Source organism: Lissotriton helveticus, chromosome 2_1, assembly GCF_964261635.1.
Source record: "Lissotriton helveticus chromosome 2_1, aLisHel1.1, whole genome shotgun sequence".
In the NCBI taxonomy this organism is placed as follows: Eukaryota; Metazoa; Chordata; class Amphibia; order Caudata; family Salamandridae; genus Lissotriton; species Lissotriton helveticus.
In genome coordinates this window covers 520,372,535-520,393,856 of record NC_136059.1, presented here as the reverse complement: position 1 = coordinate 520,393,856, position 21,322 = coordinate 520,372,535, and the positions used below count along the sequence as shown (strand labels likewise).

Genomic DNA, 21,322 nt, shown 5'->3' with positions numbered 1-21,322 from the left:
CCACAAGAGCACTGTTCAGGTTTGGAGAATTATGGATGTATTGACTCCGAACTGATTCACAGGGTCTAAACGACAATATCCCATGGGGATCATTAAAAAAAAGGTAGTAACACTTGGTTTTTCCATCAGAAGGTTTTATACCTGCCTTGGTGTAAAAAACTGGCTTACCTGTAGATAATCATAATGCATCTCCCCAAGCCTATCCTTGGGAGACAACGTGAATTTGATAAGAATCCTACACAGAATAAAAAATTCGATACACAATTACTCGCTAGTGAGTACCGGTCCTCCATACAAATTCATTCCTTTCAAAACATCTAAAAAACAGAGGCTGGTGGCACATGTTAAAATTCAGGAAAATATATAACTTTCCTTTTAGAAAACTAGGGCTCTGTCCTAAATGTCATCCAGAAATTTTCTGGAGGGTCTCTAGATCTCAGTAATTTTGACAATGAGCAGACGTATGATGTCCTAATACTCAGTTTGACTCACTATAAATATATTGTTTTGCTAAGAAAACTACAGGTTGTCCAGCTATCAATACGATGAGGGACTTCATGTCTCATAATGCAGCCCAAAAGAGATCGTCACATGAGGCTAAAAGACAATCCTGGGTTAAACAAACCAGATTTTCGGTTACATCGCCTCCTCCCGCACACAGTCTTATGTGTAATAGGCCTTGGGGAAACGCCCCTAAATCAAAGTACACTCGAGGCGCAAGGTGTGGGCATGTCGGGCTCGGGGTGGGACACTCGGATCATGACGCATGCTGGGCGAGGATTCCAGCTCCGTTACAGATTTTCTCACCTGCCCCTCGGCTATGGCCTGCAGACATAGGTGCAAATGATCATCTAATTTTACTGTGACCTGGACACTTAAAAGCAGAAACTTCCAGGCAAAAAACACACTGCACCAGACAGTTGTTTGATGGGGCAAGTTAGGTGACAAGTGGGTTCTCGACCTTGATGAAGTAAGTCTTGCATGGAGTGTTTTGAGGATTGTTAGAATGCAGGCCCTTTAAGAGGCAGTGAAACAGGATATCTTGGTATCCTTGTAAATCGGTCCTATTAGGAAAGAGGACAAGGGAGTGGTTTTATCTTTTTTTTTGTAAAATTTTTATTTATTTTTTAAACATCAGAAGAATAGAAAGGGGAGGGAAACAGGAAAAGGGGGAACAGGAAAGAAAGAGAGGAAGATAGGCGACATAACGCCATAAAGCCCCACACAGGGGGAGCAAAGATAGGGACTGAATCATTGAAGAAAAAGGGCTACAGGGCTCCAAAGTCCACAAGAAGCCAGCAATAATCCGATAAGGCAACAAGGAAATGTCCGCTCAGCTCAGTTCTCGTGTAGGACAGATTGTCAACAGTGGACATCGCATCTTCAGACAGAGAGGACAGCCCAGATATCATCCAGAGTCTAGAGGTCCTCCTCAGGCAGAGCCAATCGCAATGGAAGAAGAAACAGAAGGCAATAACCCCAACTAACCCCCCCCCCCGTCCCTCCCCAACATCTCCCTCCCCCCCCCAGTGGTGGCAGCCAACAAGCACGCAAGCAAATCAGGTCTTCAGGAATTTAAATCTGGAAGAGATGAAGGGACCGCACTGCTGAAGGACATACTGCCGAGGGCAAGCCTCGGGACAAAAACCTCACAAGCGGGCCCCAGTTGTACATAAAATTCTTGAAATTCCCCCGAAAGATATCAGAGAGACGTTCCATGCTCAACAGACGCCACAGTCGGGCATGCCATAAGGAAATAGCGGGAGCAGACGGGGATTTCCAAGCGGCTGCCAGTGTCATCTTAGCCGCCCCCAGGCATAACCACATAATACGCTTATCCGCTCTAGTCTGGTGCTCAAGCAGCGGATCTCTAAGCCCTAATAACACAAAAGCCATGGAGTCCGGGATCGGGTAACCCAAAATGTCTTTAATGTGGGACAAGATCTCAGTCCAGAATGGCCGAATGGTAGGGCATTCCCACCATATATGGCTAAAGTTTCCCAACATCCCACAGCCCCGCCAACACCTATCTGAAGTAGTGGGAAATATGCGGTGCAATTTAGAGGGATACAGGTACCAATCAAAGATGAGTTTCATATGTGCCTCCCTGAGGTCAGTAGAGTGGTTATGCGCCGTCACGTCCCTCCATAAGCCCTGCCACTCACTAGTAGAGATGTCCCTCCCCAGGGTGGATTCCCAATGACCTTGGTATCGCGGCCGCGGCGCCACAGTAGAGTCTAACAGCAATTTGTACAGGAACGAGATTGCTCCCTTCATGGTAGATGTGCGGAGAAGGAAAGATTCGAATTTCGATAGGGGTCTAGTAGCAGCGTCCACTACCGCCGGTGACGTCGCCCAATGCAGGAGCTGAAGGTGTCTGAAGCGTTCTGTCGGGGGAACGCCATAATCCCTCATACAGTTGTGGAAGGTAAGGGGTTCGGTGCCATGAAACAAATGGGTAAGGGCTCTACAGCCGCCGTCCTTCCAGGCCTCAAAGGGGCCTTCCATCAAGGCCGGGGGAAAGGCCGGGTTATAGTGAATCGGGGTAAACGGGGACGGGAATGTGGTCCAGCGATCATCGCTGCATACCGTGTCCCAGACTTTTAACACCGTGCTCGTGGGAGTGCTGATGTAAGCATTCCTGGGTCTATGTGCCTTGGGTAACCAGGCCAGACTCCAGATGGAGCGTCCCGCCACACTCCGATCCATATGGAGCCAATGCTTCTCCGACATCTGCTGAGACCACTCCACGATGACCCTCAGTTGGGCGGCTTTATAGTACAAATGCATGTCCGGATAGCCAACTCCCCCCTCCAGCCTCGGACGGCGCAGAACCGAAAACGGAAGCCGCGCTCGGCCACCTTGCCAAACATAGCGCAACATGACGGTCTTCAAGCGGCGGAAGTAGTCTGATCCTATCGGGATAGGTAAGGCCTGAAACAAGTACAACAATTTAGGAAGGAGCACCATTTTGAGGGCGTGTATCCTGCCCAGCCACGAGATGAATTTAGGCTTCCAACGCTCCAGTTCAGATTTAATGGAAGTTAACATCGAGGGGAAGTTGGCTTGGAACAAAGCACCCACTGTGGCGGTCAACCGTACGCCCAGATATAGCAAGGACGTCGACGCCCAAGCGAGCGGAGTAAGCAGCTGGATCCGCTGCACCTCCCCCGGTGACAGGGTTAAATTTAGGATGTAAGATTTACCAAAATTAACTTTGAAGCCCGCCACCTCCTCGTAAGTAGAGAGCACCGAGTGGACATGGGGCAATGATAGCGCTGGGTCCTGGATGGACAGCAGGACATCGTCAGCAAAAAGCGAGATCTTATGCTGCTCACCTGTAAAGGGAAGACCCAGAATCTGCTCGTCCTCCCGTACCGCCAAAGCTAACGGCTCTATACTAAGAGCAAAAAGCAGGGGTGACAGGGGACATCCCTGGCGCGTCCCCCGGGAATGGCGAAAACTCGCCGATCTGTGGCCGTTGATTATCACCCGAGAGGTAGGGCCACTATAGTTGGCCTCGATCATCCTAATGAAAGCAGCTGAGAATCCAAAGGCTACCAACGTCTGGTGCAGAAAGCCCCAGTCAACGCGGTCGAAAGCTTTCTCCGCGTCGAGCCCAACCAGCACTGCCGGAATACGAAACCTGTCCGCCTTTTCAATGAGATGGACGACGCGACGCAGGTTATCGTGAGTCTGCCTACCCTTAATAAACCCCGATTGATCAGGATGGATCAAGGCAGGCATCAGATCCTGCAATCTACCCGCCAGAATGGAGGAGTACAGCTTGGCGTCCAGGTTAAGAAGTGCTATCGGGCGGTAAGAAGCACAAGAAGTAGGATCCTTCCCAGGCTTGGGGATAACCGTGATTAAAGCTTCGGCCATAGAATCCGTGGTCTTACCATCACTCGCCATTGCGTTGAAAAGGGAGACTAAGTAGTCGCAAATGTCAGAGGCGAATGTTTTATAAAAGAGGGCCGTGTAACAGTCAGGCCCAGGGGCCTTATGCAGCTTCAGGGCCTTAATGGCATCCAAGACCTCCTCTCGAGTGACGGGGGAGGATAACTGCTCGTTCCAGACTCCAGAGACTTTCGGGAGGGGCAGGCCCTCCAGGAATCTGGATTGGGCCCCCGGATCAAGCGAGTCACTCGAGTAAAGCGCAGCATAGAAGCGCCCGAATATAGTAGCCTTGTCCGCATCTCTATGCTGAACGAAGCCCGCATGGTCGCGAATACCTCCGATATAATCCTTCTCGCGCTTATCCCGAAGCTGCCGGGCAAGATGGCGCCCGATTTTATTGCCCTGGGAGTAGGAGGTGCGTCGGAGACGTAAGATAGTAAACTCCGCCCTGTTATTATAATGGGCCCTCAGCTTCCCACGCACCGCCGTCAGGGGGCGTAAAGTCACCCTAGAGGGGTTCGCCTTGTGAGCCTGTTCTAGGGAGGCCAGCTCGGATTCAAGAGCCTCTCTCTCTTCCCGTCGCAGTCTATTCAGGTTCGCGTTGAGAGCAAGGCACGTGCCTCTCAAAGAAGCCTTGCACGCGTCCCAAGTGGTATACACTGATGTGTCCGTAGGCGGATTGAGGAGAAAAAATTCACCAATAGCTGCGCGTAGAGCTTTACAAGACACCTCATCTCGCACCAATGCGGCCGGGAAATACCACTTCCTCCACCCATCTCCCCCGGCAGCCCAATGTAAACTCAGTACCACGAGGCTATGGTCCGAGAGCGAGAGTGGAAAGATGTCAGCTAACTGTATGTCCCCCTGAAGAGCCTGGCTAGTCAAGATGTAGTCAATGCGGGAGTATGAGTGGTGAACATTGGAAAAGAAGGTGTAATCCCTAGTCTGAGCGTGACGAAAACGCCAACTATCAATCAGTCCCATGTCCCCTAGTTGACGCAGAGTTTCGTCTGAGAAGACTCCCGCGTCCGCTCTGTGGCCTCCAGAGCTATCCAATCCCTTGTTCCACACCATATTGAAGTCCCCCAACAAGAACAGGTGACCCTCCACAAAGTTCCCCACCCTGTCCAGTAGACCCTGTAAGAAGGCATTCTGACCCGCATTAGGAGCATACATCACAGCAAAAGTACACAGACGACCATGCAACAGCCCCTTCACCAGGAGCCACCGGCCTTCCTTGTCCGCAGACATCCCCGTGGGCTGAAAATGCAGGGAAGCCCGAAAAAGTAGGGCCACCCCTCTATGCTTCGTGGACGCAGACGCCCTGTAAATAAGAGGGAACTGCCTATGACGAAGCCTCAACTCATCTCGCCTAGCCAGGTGGGTCTCCTGAAGGGCAACCACGTCCAGGTGGTGATCTACAATGTACTTCCATAGTTTCTGCCGCTTCTGCGGGGAGTTAAGACCCTTTACATTCCAAGTTCCCACGCTGACAGGCATTAGGGAAAGTAATCACTCCACGCCATGTACACAACCAAACAGCCGCACTCCCTGCACTGGACCTGCATACCCATCAAACCACAGAACAACATATGAAGGACAGGCGAGACTGTCAGCAAATGTGTGATCTCCCCATACACCCTCCTGTCACCCCCCAGATCATCCCCTCCCGTGAATCGGAGGCCAAAGTGGATCCCCAACACCAGAAGAGCAGGAATAAGCAGTAAAACACGCGTCTCTCCCCATTCTCGGCAATCCAAACATTCCATACAGAGCTGCCACCACTGGACCCTCGCGCCCCTTTCCCCCCCCCCCCCCTCCCCCAAAAAACAAGAAAGAAGAAAGAACAAAATGCAATACAGAGCACTGAACCTGAACCTCGCAGTCTTCAGTTCCAGCAGGGCAAGGCTCAGGAGGTCCCTACTGGACTGGTAACGGGGCAGGGGTGTCGACTCGGCGACGCCCAGGTCCAAGGTCTGGGGTGTCTTCTCCAAAAGTACCAGTGTACCCCAGGGACCTCAGGCCAAGAGCCCCTCCGACGCCATGCCACGAGGGCGGGGTCATGCTGCACCCGAGCTCGTCTGGGACTCCGCCATGGTGGCGGAGGCCACCGATGCCACTGCGTCTCCTCTCTCCTGCTCTCTAGTTGCTGGATCCGGTCGTTGTCGCTCAGGGGACGGGCCCACCCTGTGCCAGGAAGAAGAACGACGCCTCCGCCGGAATGGTGAGGCACGAGCCTCTCGGGACGGTTCCTCCTCCTCGATGCCTAGGAGATCCCTCGCTTCCCGTAGGGAGTTGATCTGTCGCAGTCTGTTCTCCCATCGAAAGATAATCCGGAAGGGATGACCCCAGGAGTAGGACACCCCGCGCTCCCGGAGGAAGGCGGTGACCGGCCGGAAGTCCCTTCGTTTTTGCAAGGTGGTAGCTGCCAGATCCTGGTAAAGTTGGGGGCGATGGCCCCTAAACTGCAGGGAGGTGATGGTCCTAGCTTTCCTCAGAATCTTTTCCTTGACCTGGAAGTCGTGCACACAGACAAGGATATCCGGCGGTGGGCCCCCTCCCCTCCTAGGCAGCCCCACTCGGTGCACTCTGTCCATCTGGATGTCCCGAAGTTCCTCGTCTTCCAGGATCTGGAGAAACAAGGCCATAACATAGCCACGCAGGTCCCCCGATTCACCATCCCACGGCACCGCCTTGATGCGAATGTTATTCCTCCTGGAGCGGTTCTCCAAATCCTCTGCGTGGGTTTGCAGATCCAAATTCTGCTCCGTGAGCCGTATGATGTCCTGCTGAAGCTGGTGCACGTCATTCGCCAGACCAAGATCATGGTCCTCCAGCGTTGCTACCCTTTCGCCAATTCCATCTACATCTCTTCGCACTTCCCGGAGGTCCGATGCCAGCTGAGTTCTGAGTTCGGAGATGTCCTCTTTAATAGTCGCGAAAAGCTCCTTCATAAAGGCCTTAGTTGCAGGTGCCTCATCATCTGGCTGTCTGGAGGACCCGCTAGCCCCAGGTGACGCCGGCTGCTGTGATGACTTGGGGGCCCCCTCCTTCACCGTCTTCCCCCCTTTGCGCTGCGCGCCGGACATAATTGCGAGTTGTTGTTGCACTCCCACTACCAAGTCGCAGGTAGTCGCAGGCGGGAGTATGAAGCCCAGGACAGCGCCCCCCGGGTTCGGGACTCAGTGCCGCGTCACCCTCCAAAAGTAGCCGCTAAGCCCTCTGCCCGCAGTGTGGTAGGTCTTCCGCACCTTGGAGTCTTTGCAACGATGGCAGGCCAGGCCTGCAAGCAGTGAAGCACACTTCTCAGGCTATCCGTGCACAGGCACAGCCACCCCCGACAGCAACCACCACCACTCCGGGAATGCAGCAGGTACTAAGCGTGGTCTGCAGGTAGGGGGGAGCCGCCGCAACGGGGACCAGTCAAATGCAGTGGCACCTCATGAGGCTTCCCAGCAGCGCAGCCAGATAGGTTCCGGTCAAACCAAGAGGTCCCCCAAAGATGGCGCTGAGGTCATCCACTTCGAGCGTTATGTCCCAGAAACACCTCGGGGAACCCAGAGCGACGCCCCCAAGGGTTGATAGTCCGGTATTGGGGCTTCACTGGCCAGGCAACAGGAAATCCCCCGGGTCAATGGCGGCCAAAGAACGGGCCCAAGCAGGCCACTGTCCACAGCCACTCTGGGCGCTGTTCCGCCCGCTCCAAACAGGGCAGCTTCTGGTCCGCCGCAGAGTATGTGAGACTCAGCTGGCACCCCGTGTCGGGCCCGCAGCGACGCCAGCCGCTCCCACTTCAGCTCCGTACTGTCAGGCCTCCATGAGTCGGAGCCGCTCCACCACGTGGGCGCGCAGCCCCAAGGTTCTTCGGCGTGGGACGCCTCCTCCGGCCCGGTGCGTCGTCCCTCGAGCTCCTTCCGAGGCACCAGTCGCGCCCCGCCAGCCTCTTCACACACCGGGTCCCCACTCCAGGGACAAGGCTCACCCCCGGCGGTCGGCAAGTCTCGGGGGCGGGGCTCGGCAGCGAGCGGCGAGTGCTCCTCCTGCACGCCGGTTGCCGCGTCAGGCGTGGCCGGCCCCCTGGGTACCAGAGGCCGGTGCTTCGCAGGCCTCAGCTCGTCCCCGCTCCAAACTTCGTCTCTGGCCTCCGCACAGCTCTCCGACGGGTCCGGACGGCACCCCCAAGCTGCCAGTGACCTCCGCCGCTCGTGCAACGCCGAAAGGAACGGCCTGGACCCCGCTATTCGTTGCTTTGTAGAGTCGGCGTCGGAGAGGCTCTCAGAAGCGTCCTACTCCGACGCCATCTTGGCCACGCCCCCGTGGTTTTATGTTTTAAGTGTATCTGAAGTGTTGTTGTGCTTCCATATAGAACTTCTCCTACGTCTGGGGCCTGAATATTTTGCCTACCATTCTGCCTACCATTCCACAGGCTTATACTGGGAAGCTGAACATCATGCTGCAATTACCTTCTGCCCAACCGGGATTACTATCGTAAATGATGGAATGTCAGCGCACTTGTTTTAACGAACTGCCGAGTCTTCAGGCATACCAGGACTACTGTTACCAGCATGCCTGTGGTAACGCCCACATGGGCGGGACTCTTGAATAAAATTGCTGTTCTAAATGTTCAAAGCTCACATCTCATCATTTGGCCAGTGAACAAGCTGTAAAGGCGAAACGCGTCTGGCTGCTGTGAAGGATTTCGACATGCTGACAGCCGATCACCTGTGGCGTCGTGTGCGGTAACCCTTCCTTGTGTGGTGGCTCCATAAGGGCAACCTTGGTGGAGAGAATATATATATATTTATATATATTTAAAACATTCCCCAGTGTTTTCCATAAAGATGGTATCTGTCTAAACTATATTATATATCTATTCGTGACTCAAGAGTGTGACTACAGGAGAGACCCACCCCGAACAGACCATGAAGCACCTAGCCAAACAGTTCTAGGTATTTAATTTTGTCTGCTTGCTTCATTTTGATCACTGCATTGTTAGAAGATATGCACAAGACTAACCTTATATATGTCATCAAAGGCTAGAGTTAGTCTACACACCCTAATCACTTGTCTGTTGTTAATTAATTTGTGTCATATTGTGCTACATATTTTAAACGTTTTTGGTAAAAGCGACATCTCTCTGGTCGAATATTGTGCTAAGTCAAGTCAAGTGTAACTCCTTGTTCACCTATTTCAGGAACAACATTTTTTGCTGCTTTTTGTATTTATCTCTTAGGTTATCACTAATTATGATACCACTTGAGAGTTAGGTCCTCTGTTTATATCTAAGCCCACCCATCACTTACTAATTGCAGTGTAGGGGGCATAGACAGTGCCCTGACAAATGCCTTAGACCCAAGACTGATTAGAGGCAGACACATGTTGGCATAATTATTTGTACAGTGATGCATACAGGTCATTACACCTAAGTATGCCTCCTGTATTTACCCCTGATAATCTTTTAGTCAACCAGGGGTACAACCAAATTAAAGGATACTTTAGTGAATTATCCCATCTTTTTTTAAAGTCATAAACTGGACCTAAATCATTGTCCTGAGAGAAGAAATATCTAAGAACTCCCTCAGAAAAGCCCCATTCTGAGGTCGAGTCGCCCTGTTAGTAACATCTTACCAGGGTGGAACGAGGTGGCAAATGATGAACATGTCACATTATGTGAGTGAGCCATCCTCGTCCAATTCTTGGAATTGCCTTGAATTTAGGTAACAAACAACTAGCAGTACATAGAGAACTCATTGTGCCTCTGGGACTAACCTGCTGACTTGCTGTTTAAGCAAACAGCATTTCTCGGAGGGTATCACGCCAATTTTAGTGTTTGTGTAACAATTTCTGTTCAGCCATTTCTGCCGGCCATGTTCCCTTGGACTGTACACCCATCAGGGAGAAGCCTTTGGTATGTAGGGTTATGATGAGATATTCAAATTATGAAGTCCCGCACCCCTGTTATTCATGCCTTTGGGATGTCGACATGGTGCTTCGGTTCCATCAGTATTGGCCAGAGAATTCCTTACTAGTCAAATTGACTACTCTGCTATGCCTCATATCCTGTCGCAGGGTTTAGGACATCAGGGCGCTTGACGCTGCAGGTAGAGAATTTACTCCAGAAAGAATTTTCTTTCAACTTTCGAAGTGCACAAAAAAGTTTTCTAAATGTATTTCATACTTAAGTTTTCCTGATGTTCTACAGTTATGTGTTATTCAATGCCTTAAGGCTTGTGAGAAGGCAACCAGTTCAATCAGAAGTGACCCTGTGGGGAATAATTGATTGCTTGCTTCTGGACTGGTGACCTCTGCCACATTAGCAGGCGAGGTTAAATGGATGCTAGCGGAAGCTGGGGTGGAGGGGTCAGTGTTAGGGGCACATTCAGTTTGGGGTGCTGTGGCCTTTAAATCCTTTATGCTGGGGTCTCGTTTAGAGGACATTCTGAGAGCGGCTGATTGGTCCTCTGACTCTACTTTCAAATGTGTTTATCTTAAGCCTATTGTGAATGTTGCATCTGCGGTGGTGGATCAGCTTTAAAGAAGTATTATCAGAGCCTCCGGGCCTGACATAGAATTACAAATTTTCAAGCATTCGCGTCAATAATTGTCAGTTGTATTAAGGACATGGAGGCGAGGATAACCCCACCTGTTGCAGTGATTGTATGCAGAGATTATTCCACTCTTTTTCTTGACAGGTTAAGACCAGAAGTGGAGCTGAGTTTCTTGGAGGCTGATGATCTGCAGTCTGGTTCCTGTTGGCAACGTTCTAAGTGAGGTTTTATGCAATGTGTTTGAAGGACAGTTGGAGCTTTGCTGCTGGACTCATTGAGATGTACAGAGTTTGTTAAGCTGTGTGGACCAAAGAAAGAGGAGGAGTCCTAGGTGGTTGTCCCTGATATTTGGGTTGGTGGGCCCCGATTGGATGATGGACCTATGAGAAATATAGTTTTCGCGTTTACTGGGTTTTGGTTGGTTGCTGAAAGATTTGCAGTAGACAGAAAAGCATAATCCTCAACTCCATGTCCTTAAAAGAACTGAAAATTCTTGACGCAAATGCTAGGAAATTTTCCATCCATCTTGCGCGGCCTAACTTAAGGGCTGGATTTCCCAAGTGGGTGTTTGCAAATTTAACAAAAAGTTGTTTTTTGCAGGGCGCGTGGCCAACCGCCTAGCAAGATGGCCGCTTTCTAGAGTGGCTCCGCTAACCATCTGCCTAATCCCCTAACAATCTGATACTCTATCTGTCCCCAACAGCATCCTGCCTGGAAATCACAAATTGCTGACTAATGGGGATAACAACGAGCTCTTTATTTCCTGGATGCAGCATCTACTGAAAGAGGCAGACGCTGTGGCTTGGAGGGGCCCTGACCTCTGTTTCGGGATGAGCTGTGTCACACACCGGAAGACGCCGGAGTGAGTGCGGCTTTGCGAGAGCTGCCCCGAGCGGACAATGACTGCTGCCCCTCCTGTGATCTGCAACGCCACCTGTGGGGAGGAGTGGGGCCCCGGTGCGGCCTGGAACTGCGGCCGTTCACCGCAGCACTGCTGACAGACATGGAGGAGCCCACCCGGGTGCATCACTACCTACGCGCTGCAAAGTCACTGAACTGATCGAACCAGGGGCCGGTGGAACAGAGTAGAACTGCAGTGACAAACCCCTGTAGGACATTGTGGTAAAACCTTAGAGAAAGAATGGAGGCAGCACCAAGCATGAAGTAAAACAGGACCACGTTGTATCAAAAAAGATATTTTCTTTTATTTTTTCATTTACCAAAACCTGTCTGTGGCAACTGGCTGCTTAACAGCCAGCACTGCAGCCTCCACAGTCTGAGGAGGGATTGCTGAACCGCAGCCTGCAAGGGCCCCTAATACGGACTGCAGAAAGGCCACCCATCGACCTGAGTTGGTCTGACCAGTAAGTGCGGGGTGAGCCACGTACATGGCGATGACCTCCAGCATGCACAGAGTGTGAGACGCCCTCCAGAGTCATGGTGGGGTGGAAACCATCTGGCCCTATGTATAGTCTTTGAATGGAGGCAGGGACGGTGCTGGTCTGAGCCCTGGTGGTGGAGTGGCCGAGAATACAGGCATGTTATTGCTCCTCGACTCTGCAGCTTCCTGCTGTGACAAAGCGCCATAAGGAAATCTATGTTTAGGAACCTAGTGAAATCTAGTTGTAGTGCTGGGCTGGGCCCTGGAGGACTCGAACGATGCGGAGGAATGACCCCCTCTTGTCCCCCCAGCCAGGAGCAGCATCTCCAAGTGGGGCCCATGGCAACCAATAAGGGCGTTCTGGATCTATAGGATTTAGGAGCTGGTGGTAAGGCGCGCGCGTGACAGGAAACCAGACAGGCCGCGTGAAGTGCTTGCATAAGCCCAGAGGCAGCGGCAGTGAGTACTCCTGTGGCCCTGCTCCTCTCCCCCACTTTTTTTTTGGGGGGGGGGGACTACGACACACCTCAGACAGGCACACTGACCATGACGGGCAGCTGGGTAAGACAGGGTGCTTATCAGATCAAACTCAATATATATATACACTCCCCAAAAGGTGGCTGCACTGGAGGGAGCCTGAGACCAGCAATTACCCACTGTTCAATTGTCCCCTGCAGGGGAACCACGGACGCTCCATAACATTGGGGCCGCAATTCAAGGTGTGTGCACATTCCTGGAAAGCAGAATTGATTCAGTCACGTCTGAGGTATTTCTGGTGACAGACGACATCCGCAACATGGGAGTACGAGTGAAAGAGGTAGAGCCCTCTACTGCTGCCGTTAAAGAGGACACAGCGGCTTTAAAGGCTCAGGTTGGCAAGCTACGAGCTACAGCCTAAACTTTGGAGGCTCGCCTGAAGGATTACAAAGGCAGATCGCAGCTTAACCCCTTCACTGCGGCGGCTATTCTGCCGCAGTGCTAAGGGGGCGGGGCGGCCGCATGCTGGTGACGGAACCGCTCCGTCACCAGCCGCGGTTGCGCTGTGCTCATGACGGAGCGGTTCCGTCACGGCCCCGCCCGCTCAATGGAACGCTCAGTGCAGGCGCGGAATCCGCGCAGGCGCTCCGAGCGGGCCGTGACGGAACCTCTCCGTCATCAGCACAGCGCGACCGCAGCAGATGACGGAGTGGTTCCGTCACCAGCAGGGGAGGGGTTAATAATGTCTGCATAATAGGGGTCCCGGAGCGTGTAGAGGGGCTTGCAGAGGACCTGTTGATGGAAGAACTCATCCTAAAAAAAAAATGCAACCCCAAGGCCTTCCCAAATACTTTTCGGTGGAGTGGGCCCATCGGGTCCCTGGTGCGCAACCTAGCTCGGGGGGCCCACCTCGTTCAATAATAGCCTGCATTTTCAACTATCGCATCCTAGATGTTGTGCTTCAGACGGCCCGTAGAGCTTCCGCACTGACCTACGAGAATGCCACCATAACCTTTTTCCAGACTTTACACCCAAGGTCTAAAAACAATGTTGCAGCTTTCTAGAAGTCATGAGGGACAGGGAGAAAAATGCTCTTTCTGGTGAAACAGAGTTGAAGCTGAAGGGAAAACCTGGTACTTCATGACACCTGAAGACACCTGGGAATGGCTTGATGGAGAACAGTGAGTGGCACCGGGCATAAATAAAGCACAACTGGAAAGACAACAACAGCGAATTTACCCAGCAGTTAGGCAGGCGGCAGAGGAAGACAGTCAGGAGTAGGATGACTCCCCCCGGTGTCTGGCTTCTTCACAACTTGCACTCTAAATCCAATGTCCCCCAATGTGGCAGCTTCTGGAGTGTCCTGCCCGGGGACACTGGGGAGTCACCAGCTGACAGCAGTTGAGCGAGCTGTTGAGGCCTGGACCAATATGCTCAGAGGCTGGGCCTGCCCTGGGCAATACCACTGGGAGTAGGGACCTGTCAGTGCCGGCAACCCTGGGACACTGTAGGGACTAACGCACCACTGGTAAATTTTTCATTTCTTTTTGTGGGGCTGGATGGTCGGCAATTAGGAAACACTGCAGAGTTGGAGGGACGGGCAGTTTTGGGTCTGCAAGGCAGGAAGGGGGGATCCTTAGGTATTGTTTTAATATTGTTACTTGTGGCCCTGGTGGGAAGCTGGGAGGTAGGGCAGGCTGATATGTTTGAGGGTTTGCCCTCAGAGCAATTAGAATACTTTTTATTCCCGTTTGTCTCGACTTTCTCACTATGTAGGGGATCAAAGGAGCAAAAGCATACACAATTAATCCTGAGCAGTCCATCCATTGTGCACTGGCTGTGGGTGTGAGTACCTGGAGGCAAAACCTGGGTGTTTTATCTTGTAGCAAACAGATCAATTGTGGGTGTCCCCCATTTCTATAAGCAATGATCAAATACTTGGGGATTCATCTGTCACTCATGTACTCACCGATACATGCTTCTTTGAAAGTTTTCACATTAACTATCCATCCCTGGTAAATGTTCCGCTAGGAGCAAGATACATTGCAGACTGGCTCAATGCCATATTGATTGCAGCATTGCAGACAGATGAGGAGAGAACGTGTCTCATTGTTTTTAGATGGACTACATCGTATTGTCTGTTATCACTAGATGTGCCTTGTTGCAGATCATTCAATCAATCACGCATTTGTAGAGCGCATTACTCACCCGTAAGGGTCTCAAGGTGCTGAGGGGTGGCAGCTACTGGTCGCACAGCCAGGTCTTGAGAAGTCTGGGTCTGGGTCTGATTCAGGCGGACGGGGGGAGGGAGGGTGGGGGGGATGGAGGGAGTGTTCCAAGTCTTTGCGGGGAGGTGGGAGAAGAATATTCCGCCTGTGGTCGTTTGGCGGATGTGTGGGACGGTGGCGAGGTCGGCGGAGCGAAGCGGCGGTTCGGGGTGTAGAAGGACAGTTGTTCATTGAGGTATGCTGGTCCACCGTTGTGGAGTGCTTTGTGAGCGTGGGTGAGGAGTTTGAAGGTGATCCTCTTGGGAGCCAGTGCAGATCTATAAGGTGGGTGGTGATGTGGCTATGGCGAGGGAGTCTGAGGATGAGGCGTGCGGAGGCGTTTTGGATGCGTTGGAGTTTCTTCTGGAGTGTAGCCATGGTTCCTGCATAGAGGGTGTTGCCTTAGTCCAGCCTTCTGCTGACGAGTGCTTGGGTGGCCGTTCTCCTTGTTTCGTTGGGGATCCATCTATAGATTTTGCAGAGCATGCGGAGGGTGTTGAAGCAGGAGAATGAAACAGAGTTGACTTGCTGGGTCATAGAGAGTGTTGAGGCCAGGATGAACCCCAGATTGCGTGCGTGGTTAGTGGGTGCTGGGGCAGCTCCCAGCGAGTTCGGCCTCCAGGAGTCGTCCCATACGGAGGGGGTGGAGCCGAGGATGAGGACCTCCGTCTTGTCTGAGTTCAGTTTCAGGCGGCTGGTCTTCATCCAATCTGTGACGGCCTTCATTCCCTCGTGGAGGTTGTATTCGGCAGTGTTGGGGTCCTTGGTGAGGGAGAGGATCAGCTGGGTGTCATCGGCGTACGAGACGATGTTGAGATGGTGTGCTCTGACGATGTAAGCGAGCGGTGCCATGTAGATATTGAAGAGTGTCAGGCTGAGAGATGATCCTTGGGTACGCCGCGGATAATCGCGGTGGCTTCGGATCAGTACGTGGGGAGGCGGACTCTTTGGGTTCTGCCAGTGAGCAAGGAGGTGATCCAGTCCACGGTTTTGCCTCGGATCCCTGCGTATGTAAAACTCTCTGAGTGCTAATTGTACTGCTGTCCCCTCTAAGAAAACTGTATGCATTTTCTGCTATTGCTACATGCAGGTACCTTAAACAGTCAGGGTATCTATATGTGCTCTTCATCATGCAAGTGAGGCATCCGTGGTAATGGTCACCTGCACTTGACAGTCAGCAAACAATTTGCCAAGTAATTTGAGATTGTGGTGAACCATGGACTCTACCAATACTAGCTCTTCCCATCCCCCCCCCTCTCTCTTGTGACCACTGTCTTGACAGACATTCCTGTAGTGGACATGTGCAGTCAAGCATGCAGCACCATTCAAATACCATGTTTAATTCTGCCCCAACACAGGGTTACATCTGTTACTTACCTAGTAACTAACTTTTTGTAGGTTGCAGTGCTGTAGAATCACACGGACTACCGATTCTTGCCATTTAGTGTTAGAAGCAGATATTTGAAGTTGTTTTTCTTTGAATTAGAAGTTTAAGTTGTGAGGTACCTTGTTATCCCTCCCAGAAATCCACAGAGACTCCACCTCAGATTGTGACTACAAGTGATTGCGGGCAGAGATATTCTGGAATGTTAGGGGTGGTCATCTTGAAATGTACCGATAGTCTGTAACAGTTTAGGGGCTTGAGGTGGAGGATAGGCAGCAGAGTTCCATCTTTGGGCAATCTGCAGCCTATCTAGATTAGCTGGGATAAGGAAGTATATTCCTTGTCCCCTTTTGTGTGGATGCACACGTTGTAGACCACTGTTTTAATCAGTTCCTAAGTGATGTGATAGTGATGCAGGATGTTTGGTGGTGTGAAACAACAATTAGTATTGTTGCTAGACAATGGAAATGGTCCACTTGTCTAAGGTTACTTCTTCGCACTGTGAAAGGAATAACTAAATTTTCTTCGAAAAGGTGTGGGAATGGTGAGAAAGTCTACCTTTTCCTCTGCTGTATCCTCCTCTGGTGTAGATCTTTTGGCTCAGCCATCCTAAAACCACAGCAAATGGTAAGAGGTATAACAAGTTGGACAGATAAAGAACAAAGCAAGCATTTGCAATGCAATAGGTCTCGCATTTGTTGGAGTTGGAGCTATTGACATTGTAAATGGCAATGTTTTTTAAGTGGAGTGATAATTTAAAGATTGAAGTGCACACTATACCATACTATAAGCTTCTATAGCAACTGTATAGTAGAGTTAACGTAAAGGGGTGTAAATGGATGAATACAAATATGAAAATAGATATTAAAATGAAAGGTGGAATGTACAGATGGTGAGCATGCAGCACCCCCACCTTCAGTGCCATGGGGGCCAGTGTAGGCGCAGCTCCACCACCTACAGTGCCTTGGGGGCCAGGGTAGGTGCAGCACCACCACCCCAGCGCCTTGGGGGGCAAGTGTAGGCGCAGTACCCCCACCCCCTTGAGTGCCAGGGTAGGGGCAGCACCCCGACTCTCCAGCGCCTTGGGGGCCAGGGTAAGCACAGCACACCCGCCTCCTGCGCCTTGGGTACCAGGGTAGGCGCAGCTCACCCGCCTCCTGCGCCTTGGGACCCAGGATAGGTGCTGCAGAGCAGTGATTGATGGATTTAGGCGTGCTGGGGAAGGGCAGGCACTCCTGGGCAGGGAGAGGCTGGGGTGGGGAGCAGTGATGGGGAGGTTGGTTGAGGATGTGGGGCAGGCTGGGGATGGGTAAGGGGAGGGCCGCTGTCGCTGGGGAGGGAGAGGCTGTGGTGGGGAGCAGTGACGGGGAGGCTGGTTGAGGATATGGGAGGAGAGCGCATTCCTCGCCCAGACCAGGGAAGAGCTGGGGTCCTGCCGAGGCAGACAGACTCGTAACACAGCAGGCTGGCACACACACACACCATAACTTGCACACACCCCGACTCGTGCTTACACACACACTGACACTCACACACAACTTGCACACAGGCTGACACTCTCCCACACACATGCTGACACACGCACGCCATAACTTGCGCACACACTGGCACACTCATGCACACACTCATACTTCCACACATAACCTGCACACACACCATAACTTGTGCACAAACTGACTCGTGCTTACACGCACGCTGACACACACAACTTACGGACACACACACAACTTGCACACAGGCGACACTCACACCAACCACTTAATCACACGCTGATACTCATGCACACACCCATACTTACACAAGCTAACTTATGCTTGCACATACACACACACCGACACACTCATGCATGCACCCACAACTTCACACACACTGACTCATGCTTACACATACGCTTACACACCCACATTTTGCCCACACATGGACTCATGGAGGGCACTCAAACTACTTACTGCTTTACGTGCTACACTTTGAAATAATGAATACAGCTATCAATAAAACAGCAGCACTGTCCATAGGTGGAAGGTTGCATGGCTACTATAAGTGATTACGTGTGGATTATATATTTTTTACAAATTTTTTGAGTAGGCAGTACTTTTTCGTTGGGTGTTTGCCACCATAACTTAACACCGTAACTTTGAGGTTGTTTTTCGGAATTCTGAGGACAATGGAGTGCAGTGGGTTGTGCCATTAATTGAGCTGCTAAGTCTCACTCTTCAGGAATGACATTCAACAAAATGAATAGCCAGGGCTGAGGCACCTAAACGAGGAATGAGAAATGGGTGGCGTTATGCTTCGAAGGCTGAACACTTAGATTGAGGGTTCAAACCCTGAAAAAAGAGGGAGGACTTCAGATCCGGACACTAATGGAGTTTTGTGTCTTTCATCCATGGTAACAGCAGGAATGAAGGTCGTATACGTGGAAACAAACGTAGTAAAAGAGTGTCAGGCCTGTGAAAAGAGGAGGAGAAGCCCCCTCCATGCCCGCCTTGAAGGACAGGTGCCTGGAAACAGTGTAGCCAAAACTAGAAACAGAGGGTGTGATTAATAGGCCTTGGCTTGGCGTAGCTTATTTACAGGCAGTGCTGATGTTAACATAATTTCTCACATCAGCCTAAGGGAGAGGAAGGCCCATGACTGTCGAGACCCGCTTCACCCCTTTCTCGCTCCCTCGTCAGTGAACCATGCGCTAATGAGATTTCGCACTTTATGAGGTGAGCTCTGGGCTGCCATTTCGCTGTGCATTCCTAGATGAGCGGGGGCAGGGGAGGGCGCGTGCTGCCACGGGAATGGCCCGCATGAATCCCAGAGCTGCTGGGGTTTAAATAATCCACCTGCCACATCACCTACATCCTCTTGGCACAAACGCCCTGGAACTTTTAGTATTGTATGTACATATCCCGGCTTTCTACATATAAAATAAGGACGGGCAAAGGGTACTGCAAAACAAAAAACAGCAGGATGGCAGCCGGGAGGAGCGACAACCCTTGCAAAAAACACTGGCTTGCTATATTTCGGGAGTGGCGACGGCGGCAAACACGCGAGTGGTGCACGTGCCACAGTGAGCCATGTGTTTTGCATTATCGTGCACACGTCTGCGCACGATACTGCAAACCACATGTTACCCTGTGCGGGTAACAGACACCAATAGGCCATGGGCAGAGCAACGCGCCCGCCTTTGGCCTACTGCGTGCTCTGTTTCTGAAATACAAGCACGCAAAAGCCAATCCCGTCACGAAAAAGCACAAGCATGTGCAATTTCTAGGTACAGTTTTAAACCCCCTACAAAAGGACTCTAGCTGCGCGAGCCCTAAAAAACTAGTATTACAATAACAGCTCAATCAGCAGAAGGATACTAATTAAGCTAAAGCAATCGGTATTAGGTCCATGCTCCAGCTTAAAGAAGATAAAGTGAATCCAGCAGATGTTGGCCAATAAAAGGCAGCAAATAAGAGTGACAATGAACCCAACAAATGGTAATCTAAAGGGCAGGTTTCAAGCCCCTTGTTCTAAACAATCTCTCTCACAAGCAAGAGCTCATGCGCGGTTGCATGCAAGGCCTAAAAAGGGGGAATTGTGTGAAGTAACAACATAAAAAACTGTTAATACGATCTTATTATTCACAAAGAAATTAAAAATTTGTGGTTAGAATTTAGCGCAGGGGTCAAAGTTTAAAGGACCCCAAGTGGACTCAGATTTATTTCAGTAATTCTTGTTTGATCTTTTCTCAAGGACTTACACTCAAAAACTCTCTAGTTTTTTTTTGCATTGGAAAATTCATCGACTTTTTAGGTGTGAATGACAAAGTAGCCACATAAGTCAAAAGCTGGTGGCATCCCAGATGACATAATGATCAAGGCACAAAACTTTGTTGTATGTCTTGATGGGAGTCTCCTAGTATTTTGCAGATTGACCTAGTAATGCCTAAAACTTGCTCCAAGTATGCTTGTTTGCAAAATGATGGCCCTTCTCTCGGATTTCCATACGGTGCGCCAAACACTTCTGTCAGTGTGTCATACTACTGGGGGTTTTACAACGTCATTATCACCAAACACTTCTCAGGTCAGTAGAGAATACCAACATACTGATGCCTTTACTACACGGAACCGTATACCCCATTTCACCCATGGCAACAAGTGCTGCAAAGTAATGGAACAGTCAACATGTCACAGAAACCCATCCTCTTATGACAATGTCAACAAGATCAATGCCATTCTGAGTAGTCTATCATTCCGAGTAAGGATTGACAAGTTCAAATCAACCTCTTGAGCACTGACCAAGTTAACAGCAAAGCTTGGCTTGAAATACGGTAATACACCACACAAGTGAAATCTTGGAATGTACATCAAAACTTGACAAATTCTCCAAGTTCAGAATCAATTTTGAAAACAATGAGAATGAACACCATCTGCAAGTCAACTCTGATGTGGAACTGGCCAAAGATTTTAAACAGGATTGCTACAATGCAAGATCAAAACTGTAAATACTGGCATATCAAGTCTCAAAAGGGGCAGCGGCACCAAGTGTTTTGAGTAATTCCAAAATCTCATCATGGTAGCACTAGCTCATATATGACATCTAGCATAGCCTGAAACATGCGCCCTTGGTCACTCATGGAGGACAATATATCATTTTCAACTAAGGCCGTTAGAGAAAGATTTGTGTGTTACCTCAGCATTACCCGAGCTCAATCCACTGTAGGTACTTATCTCTGCGCTCTATGCTCTCAGAAATGCAAACATGTTGTCCCACTGAACATACATTGAAATACAGTATTACAAAACAATTTACTTTGCAGATAGTTTTTATTAATTTCTTTTGAACAGCTCGAAAAGGCAAGAACTGAAGCATAAGTTTAATGATGACATACAGAAGCAGTGTATGTTTAATTGATCTTTTGACACAAAATCTTGCTCATGAAGAAGCAATACCCCGTGTCATGAGCAGGAATTTAGAAAACTACAACAGATGGGCATACGAAAGGAGCAAACATTCTACATCACTGAACCACCTCTGGATAACTCAACTTATATTCTACTGAACACAGAAAGAAACAGAAGCAGGAAGCAACCACATTTTCATAGATGGCTGTTTTTTTAATCATTCTTCAGAATTTCAGTAATTCATCTGTCACCTAGATAATGCACAACTTGGACAATTCTTTCAAAGGAGTCTATGGGGCAGCAAACAGCCTACTTAACAGCCCTTAGGCAGACATTGGCCAGTTGATAAAGATGCCTAAACTGCAAACATATTGGTAAGTGTGGCATGTAGACGTCAAGAAGCAACATTAAGCAGTAAAGTTCAAATAAACCAGAATATATAGTTCAAGTGTTTCTAGGCACCAGTTGTGAGAGGCAACAACCCA

At 50.4% G+C, this 21,322-nt stretch overlaps 1 protein-coding gene across 6 annotated transcripts in view; it reads right to left on the bottom strand.

Moving 5' to 3' along the window:
- The window catches only part of ERBIN (erbb2 interacting protein), a 912,789-nt gene that overhangs the window by 26,989 nt on the left and 864,478 nt on the right, over positions 1-21,322 (bottom strand). The gene's annotated exons all lie outside the window — the stretch shown is intronic.